We start from the raw sequence: 12,338 nt of genomic DNA, 5'->3' as shown, positions 1-12,338 counted from the left end.
CTCTTACAAGACTTCAAGTTCACAAGGCTTCAAAATATTAATCAGCTTTAGTTGCACAATGAAGGATGCAGATGTAAGTTATATCTATGCCATAAAGAGTTGACTCTCTCCCCCACCACACCCTTTGCTCCTTCTTAACATTGCTGCTATCTATACTCTTCAAAGTTGTCGTAGGTCCTTTCAGCCATTGCTACTGTCTTCAGTTTTGTTTTACTGTTCCTGATTATTTGCCTTTTCTCTAGGTCAAACTAAGTACATCTTCTCCAAGTATCAGCACTAGGCTGCTAGCCTTCACAGATGGAGTCTCATCTGGCAGTGTTACAGTTCTTTCCTATCTCCAGGGCATTGAATGTCTCTGGCATACATCAAATTTTTGATTGCCCAGTATAAAAGACCTGCTCCACACAAAATGTCTCTAGATTGCTGTGGGAAAACATCTTTTTTGGTCCAATTGAATAGGTACATTTTTTCATTCAGGTTCAAGCTATCTTCTTCATCCCTCAGTGCTGGAATGGTGTTCTTCTTGTTTGTAGTAGCCTCTCCCAATGAACCTTTTAGAGTCAGGAAACTCAGAAAGTGAAGGGCAGCCATTCACTATATTTATATAAAAATTTAAAAAGCATTTTAAAATCTTTCCTTTCTATTGAGAGGAAAGAATATGAAAGGCAGTTGAAGAGAAATTGTACGATTTATTATTTTTTTTTTGAGGAAGATAATGTGGCTTGGTAGAAAAGAATTAGTCTGGGACCTAGAGTCTGTTTTCAGCTTCCTGATTCACTTTGGCACATAGCACTTGGAGACAAAAGAAATGGATTTGAATCCTAGCTTTGATACTTACTAAGCTATGTGGCCCTAAGAAATTCTCTTACCTTTTCTCACCCTTAGTTTATTCATCCATGAAATGGTGATGACAATAATGGCTATACTATCTTTTGGGGTTGTTATGAAGAAAGTTCTTTGGGAACTTTAAATAACTATAGAAATGGGGGCTATTTTTGTTGCTCTCAATGTACATTATGACTTCCTACTACCTCCTTCCATTCATTTCTCTATTAGTTGCTTCACCTCAAGTAGTTCTTTTGAGACTTCCTAAGTGAAATAACTCTTGAGGAAAAGTCTTGAAAAGAAGAGGAAGGCATTATATGGTATGAAATGAGGAAACAATTCTAGGAGAATGGCATGGGAGTATTTGAGGAAAAGCTAAAGGGGTTCCATTAGGGGAATCTGTCCAAATCAGGTAGGCACAAGGTCCCCCAGGGGTCAGAATAACATATTCTTGACTATGCTGAAGGATCTGAATGGAAGTGATAGAAATAAGAAATGTGGGCTAAGAAGAGGTTTTAAAAAGATTTTAAAAATCTGATCTAGAAGGCTAAGGGGATGAGGAAAGGGAGAGAGTGATGTGGTTAGGTTGTTTTATTGTTTTATTTATGGAAAATGGTTTTCTGTACCAAAGGAAATAAAAATATCAAATTTAGCTCTTTTAAAATTAAGACATATATATGTATATCTCAATATCTAGCTATATCTATGTACATATAACCAAATCTTTCCCCTAAAATGAGTCCTTACTCTATATTAAGCACAAGTTATGTATTAAATTGGGCTTATTTACTTGCTGTCTGAGAAAAAGACTGAGGGCTATTTACTGGGAGGAAAAAAAACCTGGAAAATTACATGTAGATACCGCTTTAGATGATAAAATGGTCTCTCCTTTCCTCAAAGATTTTCAGAACTGAGGCAGACCTAGGTACACACACAAAAATTTTTCCTTGACATTTTAAGTTAAAGGCAGCTTGGTAGAGTAGAAATCACAAGTAAAATCAAGACCTGGGATTTAGACTCCATTTCTGCTACTAAATACCTTTGTGATATTTAGTAGGGCACTTGAATTCTCTGGGTCTCAGTTTCTTCATCTGAGAGGGTTGAACTGTAGGCTTTCTAAGAGCTTTCCCAGCCTGAATATTCCATAGTTTTAATAATAAGATTCTGTCCTCCCAAGTCTCCAGAGCACCATTGCATATAACAAGTAGTGTCTTTTTAAAGACAAAAAAGTGAAAAATAAAGAGGAAAAAAAATCTGTGCAATGTACATTCATGTTTAAACATTCATGTTTAAAGTGAGGAGCATGTCTAAAACAAAGCTAGCTAATGTTATTTTTCCTTTTCAGAAAGTTTTTCATGATCAAAGAGAAGGTAAACATTCTTTTTTAAAAAATTAATTAATTTTTAGTTTTCAGCAATCACTTCCAAAAGCTTTTGAGTTTTAAATTTTCTCCCCCTCTCTCCCTGCCTCCCTCCCCAAGACAGTGTGAAATCTGATGTAAGCTCTACATGTACATTCCTATTAAACATATTTTCACATTAGTCATGTTGTAAAGAAGAATTAGAACCCATTAGAGGAAGCACAAGAAAGAAAAAACAAAATAAAACAGAAGAAAAACAAAGAGCAAATAGTATGCTTCGATCTGCATTCAAACTCCATAGTTCTTTCTCTGGATATGGATAGCATTTTCCATCATGAGACTTTTGGAGATGTCTTTGATTCTTGCATTGCTGAGAAGAGCTAAGTCTATCAAAGTTAGTCATTGCACAATGTGGATGTTACTACGTACAACGTTCTCCTGGTTCTGCTCACTTTACTCAGCATCAGTCCATACAAGTCTTTCCATGTTTTTCTGAAGTCCACCTCTCATTATTTCTTATAGCACAATAGCATTCTATTACATTCATATACCACAACTTGTTCAGCCATTCCCCAATTGATGGGCATCCCCTCAATTTCCAATTCTTGGCCACCATAGAAAGAGCTGCTATAAATATTTTTGTACATGTGGGTCCTTTTCCCATTTTTATGATCTCTTTGGGATACAGTCCTAGAAGTGCTATTGCTGGGTCAAAGGGTATGCACATTTTTATAGCCCTTCGGGCATAGTTCCAAATTGCTCTCCAGAATGGTTGGATCAGTTCACAACTCCACCAGCAATGCATTAATGTTCCAATTTTCCCACATCTTCTCCAACATTTATCATTTTCCTGTTTTGTCATGTTGGCCAATCTGATAGATGTGATGTGGTACCTCAGAGTTGTTTTGATTTGCATTTCTCTAATCAGTAATGATTTAGAGCATTTTTTCATATGACTATAGATAGTTTTAATTTCTTCATCTGAAAAGTGCCTGTTCATGTCCTTTGACCATTTATCAATTGGGGAATGACTTGTATTCTCACAAATCTGACTTAGTTCTCTATATATTTTAGAAATGAGACCCTTATCAGACAGACTGGTTGTAAAAATTCTTTCTCGGTTTTCTGTTTCCCTCCTAATCTTGGTTGCATTGGCTTTGTTTGTGCAAAAACTTTTCAATTTAATGTAATCAAAATTATCCATTTTGCATTTTGTAATGTTTTCTAACTCTTGTTTGGTCATATATTCTTCTGTTCTCCATAAATCTGACAGGTGAACTATTCCTTGCTCTCCCAGTTTACTTACAGTATCAGTCTTTATATCTAAATCGTGTATCCATTTTGACTTTATTTTGGTATATGGTATAAGATTTTGGCTTATGCCTAGTTTCTGTCATGCTTTTTTCCAGTTTTCCCAACAGTTTTTGTCAAATAGTGAGTTTTTATTCCAGAAGCCGGGGTGGGGGGTGGTCTTTGGGTTTATCAAAGTAGATTACTATAGTAATTGACTGCTGTTTCTTGTGTACCTAACCTATTCCACTGATCCACCACTCTATTTCTTAGCCAATACCAAGTAGTTTTGATGATTGCTGCTTTACAATGCAATTTAAGATCTGGAACAGTGAGGCCACTTTCCCTAGCATTTCTTTTTATTAGTTCCCTTGATATTCTGGACCTTTCGTTCTTCTAAATGAATCTTCCTGCGTTTTTTCTAGCTCTATAAAATAATTTTTTGGTAGTTTGATTGGTATGGCACTGAATAAGTAAATTAACTTAGGTAGAATTGTCATTTTTATTATATTAGCTCTGCCTAACAAGGTAAACATTCTTTATGTAGTTAATTCAGGACTTCTGAACAATTCACTTATAAATCAATTGTTTGTAATTTGGGATACATTTTCTCCACAGAGTAAATGTCAAGTAGTTAGGTTTCCAGGTTAGCCCACAAAAGTCTATTTGTTCATAATATAGCTGAAATATAGTACTATAGACATCACTAATAGTACTGTAGGCTTTAGCTGCCAAATATAAAAATGTTTCTAAGAGAAAACACATTCAGAGTTTAAACTTGGGAGTCCAGGAATACAGACTCTACGTGCCTTAAGCAATATTAGCCTAACCCCTAGGTAAAGCTGGGTAATCCTAGGAAATGCAAGGTCTCAGGCAGGCCTTTAATGGCATATCACTGTAAATAAGGGGGAAAGGGCCAGAGATCAAAGGAGTAGTCCTTCAGGGAAATCCAGAAGGCTGTTAGGAGCCTCTTAGCAGAAAAAGCCAAGGAATAATTAAAAGATTTATTCAGTTTTGTTTCAAAGGTACTGGCAAACTGACTGAAGTGTCATTCCATTTAGGAAAAGGCAAGAGCAGTTACCAGGATCAGCAAGTTTCCTCTAGCCTCTCTATTCTAGGGCCAGGCCAGCTACATCTCCCCCTTTAGGATTCTAGAGTACTCTGAGGCACTGCAATGTCTTTTCTCTACTGATAGTGACTAGAGACCCTATCAGCTATGCTCTTCCCATTTTCAGGAGGCTAGCCATTGTTCCTTAGTTCCATTTAACCACTTCACTTTAGCTTTCATAAAGGGATATTTACTTCCAAGGAATAGTAAGAACAAAGTATAGCTATTTCCCTCAATACTTTGGGGATATTATCCCCCTCACATGATTTAGGTGGGGACCCAACCTGCTAGTGTAGGAGAAGAAGTTAGGATAAAGATCCCCAGCTTCTATACGGGCTACATCACTTTTTCCCTTTAACTACATATCTCTTGGGCAATTGTTATTTTATATATTTGTTACTTCTTTTAAAAACGTACCTGATAGAGTTAGTCAGCAAGTGTACTATGCATCTTCTGTGTGCTAGGTTCTGTGCTAAGTGCTAGGGATACAAAGCAAAGCATGTAGTTCTTGATCTCAACATTACACTCCTTACTTCCCTGCCTCTGAAGGAAAATTTTGTGTAATATCCAGGACTAGAAAGTAGGTGTCTTGGATGTCAGTCCAAATGTTCTTTTCATTAGATTTTTGCTGCCAAAATAGCCTCACATTTAAGTGCAAAAACTCTTAAATAAATTTTTACTGCTTCCTCTCAAGACTGACATGTGGAATATTTCTCACTTATTAAAATATTTCACTTTCTATGTGGGTTGTTGGCATTGGTATTGACTTAAGTAGTGAAGGTTTGGGGTCTTGATGGCAAGTAGTGTTCTAATCCTTTTTTTAAAAGCTTTAATCTTATTTCTCTACTTCTGAATCATAATACGCCTCCCAGCATTTCCTTTTCTTCTTTTCTCTTGCTCTTCTCTTCTATGCTTCCATCCTTCTCCACAGTCCTTTTGGAAGATGGTCACAGTTCATGGAGCTGGGGAGGGAGAGTAGGAAGCAAAATCCATCCCAAATCCTTTTTCTGTAAGTGTCCAAATCTAGTTTCAAATACTATTCAGCTAATTACTTATAGCACTTGCATATTTTCATACGAATACAAGACCTTAGTCTTCTAGTCAAATTGGACCATTCATGGGCTTCTGTTCTTATCTTGTTCTTTTCCATAACTGGGCATCTGCTGGTCTTGCTCTTCATGCCTGGAATGGATCTCCTCCTCTTAATATTTATCTGTTGAAATCCTTCCCATTCTTCAATGCCCAATTCAGGGGCTACCTATTCCTGAGATCTTCACTTGTCCCCCTGATCAGAAGTGATCTCCCCCTTGTCAAAGTTCTTATAGCATTTTGCACTATTCCCTTTATATTGGTCACATTTGAATTTGAATTTGTCATTTTTCTGTATACCTTATCTCCACAAATGAGTGTAAAGCCTTTTGGGGGCAGGGACTTAATCCTTTTTCATCTTTGCAATTTTTAGCACTTAACACTGTACCTTGGACATAAATAGTCACTAAACAAATATTGTTGAATAGAACTGAATTGAGGAAATCAGGACCTAATGTTGTTAAGAAATAATGTGGCATAATAAGGAGTAAGATAGTATATGCCCTACCCATTTGTTGCCCTTAGAATGACATAGTAAGGATCCTCAGCTGACCTTGATCAACCTAATGATCTTGCCGCTAATCCTTAGGCTTCTCTCAAACTCTGCTCTATCTTTGTCCTTTTCATTTTAACCTTCCTATCCCCAACAATTTACGTCTTTGATTTTCCTCTAGTGATTTGCGTCACCAACACGGAGATACCCAGGTTATTTTATGACCTCAGGGATGTGAAAATGAGATCTTCCATTGGGGAAAGGGAGGGTGTTGCTGACATAGATGGGCAGTTTTCAGGTAGAGACAGTTTTTTTAAATCAAAGTATCTCTTCTCCAAGGTTGGCCCCAGGCAACATTCTGAAACAGGCAACATGAAAATTTGGTGTCAATTCTCTTTTCTCCTCCTTTGAGGCCTTCTCTGTTCCTCAACACCCTTAAGGCATTGAGCACTTTTTTTTTTAATAGCAAAACCTTTTAGGAAAACTTCTGTTCTTATAACATAAATTTACCTATGACTCTACATAAAAGCCACTTCTGTCTTTCTTAGGGGAATTTGCATTTTAAGTCTTATGTAACTGTAGATTATCAATAGCAATGAACAAGTACTTATTAAGCATCTACTGTATGCTAGGCATCATGTTAAGGGCTGAGGTAATGAGTCCAGGGAAGAAATGATCCTTATTTATGATGAGTTTACATTCTAATAGGAGAGACAAAAAGATATAAAATATATACACACATATAAAGATATATGTATGCACATATATGTATGTATCTATTCACATACATGTATATGTTATACACACATGCGTGTACATAGGTTATCCCAAAAGTCTTAGTAGTTTTGTTATTTAATAGCCAAAATAGCTGTTTAAGCTGTCTTTACTTTCAAAATATTTTATTTATTTAACAGTGCTATTATTGATTTAAAATACTTAATTGCTTAGATGTTACAGTTTTTATTTAAGTTTAATAGCTCTTACTTAATAGCTTTATTTATTTAAGTTATTTCATAGCTAAAATAGTTATTTAAGCTTTATATTTACTTAATATATTTTATTTAGTAACTTAATTATAAATTTATTTAAGTTTTAAAATAACTAATAGCTATTTAGTAGATTAAATAGCTATTTAAAACTTCAAAAGCTTAAAACTATACTAAGATTTTTGCAACTATATATACATGTATATGTAAATATACAAATATGTATATACATACATGTGTGTGTATACGAACATGTATTTATGTGTGTGCATATGCACACACACACACACACACACACACACACACACACACATATATATATATATACGTATGGTTTGTCCTCTGTTGAAAGAAAATTTTAGGCATCTAGATGGCAGGAAGAAAAGTTATAATATACTTAATCCATACTCATAAAGGAGAGACTTACTCAGACACCATTTCCCTGATCTTTTTCCCCCTGCTCTTTTTAGTATCCTCTCTCACTGCTTGTTCAAATAAAGATTTTCCTAGAACACTTTTCACTTAATCTCTAAGTTTGGAAAGCTATAGTACAAAAGTGTTCTGAAAGAATGGCTTTTGTTACTCCTCACCCTCAAAATCTAAGCAACTAATCAATCAATCAAATATTTATTATGTACCGTCTATGTGCCAGGCACTTTAGTCAGTGGTGTGTTTACATTCAGAGACTCTCTTTGCAAGAACTGGAAAGATTATATTTTGTGTTTTATTATGTTTCTTGTAGCAGCCAGTCTTCCCTATGGTCTTGACTTATTGACTATATCAGATCAGTATCAAAGCCTCAAAGAAAACGTTCCTTTATATGACATTTTACAGTCTTTTCAGAGAAGGTAAAAGTAGCTATTGTACTACTCCCTGACAGAAAGCAAAGAATTGCTCTTCTGAGTCAGTTGGACCATCACATCCTAATAGAAGAGTGGCAGTTTTTTCCTTAGGGAGAAATATAGGGAAAAAGAAGACTCAATTTTGTAATACTGATTTTGATTTTTTTTCAAGTCAAGTATTTTCTGTAAAGGATAAATAGTGGATAAACACGAAAATTCTTACAGACTATTCAATTCAGTTAATATAATTCAGTTTAATTCAGTTTAGTTTAATTTAACTCTTAAGCAAATATTGTATACCAAGAAGCACATGGCATAGTAGATAGAGTGCTACACTTGACAGGAAGATCCAGATTCAAATCCTGCCTTTATCATGACATGGGAATACTTGTAATACTGACCTTACAGGGTTGGTGTGGGACTCAAATGAAATGAAGTCTAAAATTCAAACTTTGAAATTCTATATAATCATCAGTTATTATTAAAGAGCACAGAGTTAGGTGGTGGTGGTGAAAATATTAAAAAAAGAAGACAATAGTTCCTGTCCTCATGAAGCATACATTCTAGTAGGGGTGTGGTGTGTTGAGAAGGGGAAAATAATACACCATTAGGAAATAAAAGGGGCCTTAGGTAATCTAGTCTGGCCCCTCTATTTTATTAATAATAATGTTCATTTTGGTCAAGTACTTTATGGTTTATGAGGCATTTGCAAACTTTTTGTTTGTAACTTTTCGTAAGGTCTGAGTTTTGAAATTGAAGGTAGAAATGGAAACCAGGTTGCTCCTACTCTCCTCTAATCCCTACCTTTAAAATCTGGGCATTACTGTGAAGTTCAGCCACTCTTCTCTTACCAGGCAGTTACTACTTGTGAATCATCACCACCTTGCTCCGCCCCAAGTTGGAGGGGGGAGTATCATCTGAGTAGGCACAGAAATAAAACAATGGGGAGAACAGCGTGAATCAGTAGCACCCATTCCCCATCATTCGGCAGCATTGGATAGCTTAAAGGCAAAGGAAAAACTTTAGATCCAGTTTTATTTTACTTGGGGATGTTTATCAAATATTAGTAACTCTAAACTCATTAAGATTCTCTCTCATTTCCTTGTATTCTGGAGCTAGGATAAAAATGTAAAACACCCATCCCCCCCAACTGTAGCCTTTTAGATGATAGGTCCCACCTCTGTCTCTTTCTGTACCAGTATCCCTTGAGATCTACCCTCTATTCATAAGCAGACAGGTGGCACAATGCCTGACCTGAAGTCGGGAAAACCTGAGGCAATACCTGGCCTCAGACACTCACTGGTTGTATGACCTTGGTCAAGTCACTTAACCTGTTTGCATCAGTTTCCTCATTATTATCTGGGGATAATAATAGTACCTACCTCCCAGGATTGCTATGAGATGCAAATGAAATAGTATTTGTAAAGCACTTAGCACAGTGTCTGAAACATAGTAGGTGCTATATACATGTTAGCTATTATTATTATTAAATAAAGTCATGCACCATTAACAAGTGCTTATGATTATGATCAGTCATAATTTTACATCTAGGATGAGCAGAGTTTAAGGTACTAATTACATCAGGAATAATGTAAAGACTTGAGGAACAAAAAAACTTTGGAAAAAATCTTTGCCATCACTGGCCAAGACAGAAAGAGGGAGGAGGGTTAAAGTATATTCTTATCCTCAGACTTTTTGGAGGCAAATGATTCAACAATGCCTTGGTTTGTTTCAGTAGTATCTCTGATCAGGATCCAAGCAAGCAGAGGCATGGCTGATAAAGCCAAGATGCCTCATTGTACAGTCTCTAGTCCCACCAATCTAATTTCCATTTCCTCTCCCTGCCAAACTTCTTTTTCCTTTCTCCATCCCCTCTAATCTAATGTACTATGTTTCAGTTCAAACTCCTCTGTTGTCAATAGCCAATAAACATTTATCTAATACTTACTCTATGCCAGGCACTGTGCTCAGCCCTGGGGATACAAAGGAACTTCCCTCAAGGAACTTACAATCTAATGGGGGAAGACAAAATAAAAGAGAAAAAGCTGAAATGTGTATGTGTGTGTAGGGGGATGAGAAGGTATGGGACTCTTGGGCATGATGAAGTGAGACATTGAAATCCCAAGGTAGTATAACCAGGTGAAAAGAGGCCTCTTTGTGAACCTCTTTGGCCTCCATTCAGACTCCAGGTTGCAAATTTTTTTTGATTTTCAGTTCCAATCCGAAAGGCCTTCAGTTTTGACTCCCACTACTTATGCTACTGCAATGCTTTCATTCAGAACTCCTCATACCTCTTACTGCCTTCCAGGAGAAGAAGAAAACAGCACTTTCCATCTGGGACTATATTTCCCAGAAACCCATGCAGCATTTACTTGCAGAAATCCATCTCTGAAAGCCTGATACATTCCTCCCCAGCATTTAGAATTTTCCAGTCCTTTGCAAAATCAGCTGTGGTACACTTGAAATCTGGAATTGTACATCATAGAATTAACATTTAAGAGAAAAAAGATGATTTACCCAGTATCCCAGGTAATCAATTTATGGTGCCATTTGTGGCAAATAAACATCAATAATACATGCAATAGACCTAGCCCAGTGTGAAGCATTGTTTGACAGGACACGTTGGTGACTACAGGTCTAAATTATATGCAGGACATTTCACATATGCATGTCACACTAGTACACGCATATCCATAGATCATAAGTGAATATGTATAACAAATAAAAGTAAAACAATAATAACATCAGTGGGCATGAAATAACAAAATATATAAAACCAGTTACACATACAGAAATAAATAGCAAAATTCTTCATAGTTAAGAGACTAATGTAGCATGATATTAACACAAAGCAAGAGGTTAAGTGATTTGCCCAGGGTTACATAGTTAGTAAGTATCGGAGGCAAGATTTGAACACTATATTCCTGACTTCAAAGTTCAATATTCTTTTCCACTGTGCCACCTAGCTGCCTAAGGATGAGTTGGTAAAACCTTTCTTTGATGTAATATCTGATAATTTTTTGTTGATATTGATAGCCATCAGGGCCAGCAAAATCAATTTCTTATTAATGCTGGGGTCTTTCTCTACTCATATATTTAAAATCATCATGTAGGACTTTCATGGCCATAGAGTAATGAACTTTGTGTAGTACTAATTGCTTCTTGGTATGCTGTGGGGGATCTACTGTAAAAGTCCAATACCATACTCCACTGCTCAGTTCTAAATTTTACCATTATCTCAACAGTAAAGTGTCTTGAAGGGACTGGCACTTGAGGCCTTTGGCATCACTGCCTTCTCTGCTCCTTGACTTTTATCACTTCTCGTGACCATTTGCTGGTTATCCATAGTCCACTGAGGCAAAGTGAAGTGAGGTTCACATATGCTGCTGGCATTCTATCTAGTGGAAGCCCTAACCTTTCAGATATATTGCCATTTGCTTGTTATCTAGCCCCTTGGATAGTACATATAGTGTTCACTCCTTCCTTAGTTTTCACCATAGCTCTGGTTATGTAGCCTTCAGAATAAGGTATCTTATCTATATTAGTCTGTCCTGACTTGTAGTCATACTGAATTTGTAATTGGCTAGTATTGTTACCCATCTCTGGCAAACAATGACTAATTTGGCCTTGGCCTGACTATGTCAATGAACTATTGTTGGTCTACACTTACAATTTTTCTCTATGTACATAGGCTTTGAATTTCTCAGACAGCCCATTTCAAAGTTAAGAACTCTAGTTGATGTATAGGGTAACAAATCTCACTGCTGCTCAAATCTCTCCTGGCAATTGCAACTGATTCCTGGTGATCATAACTCTCTTGGTATAGGACTGCTCCTATACCCCACCTCCCAAGTTACCGTCTTTATTCAAGACAAAAGGCTTGTTTGGAACTTACATAGCACCTTGCTCATATTAAGTGTTTAATAAATGCTTGTTCTCAGATTGCCTTGAGTTGCTAGTGTAGGCTCACATTGGTGTATGTATGAAGTGATTGACCAAGTCTTTAAAAGCTTGTTTACATCTGTCTATGGATTTCCCAAAGGGATTTGTGGGTTTTAAAACAACTTTGAATTTCTTGACCTTCTGCTTTTGTGCCTTTCCAATTATATGTAAATAAGGTCATTTAGTGGTTTAGCAAAAATATAATTTCTAGTAGTTTTGTGATAATAACTACCAAATCCTTGAAAAGTCCTTAGATCTTAGACATGGCCAAGTGAGGAGGGTTTCCATCTTTCCTGGGTTGGCGTTCGTATATTGTTGAAATATTATGTAGCACACATACTTGATGGAATGTTGTTGCTACAGTTTGCATAGTTTGATTGCCTTTCAGCATTGTTCCAACTTG

The sequence above is a fragment of the Vombatus ursinus genome, unplaced genomic scaffold, assembly GCF_900497805.2.
Source record: "Vombatus ursinus unplaced genomic scaffold, bare-nosed wombat genome assembly UNPS02015255.1, whole genome shotgun sequence".
In the NCBI taxonomy this organism is placed as follows: Eukaryota; Metazoa; Chordata; class Mammalia; order Diprotodontia; family Vombatidae; genus Vombatus; species Vombatus ursinus.
The sequence above is the reverse complement of the archived record's forward strand: the minus strand, read 5'-3'. Positions refer to the sequence as shown.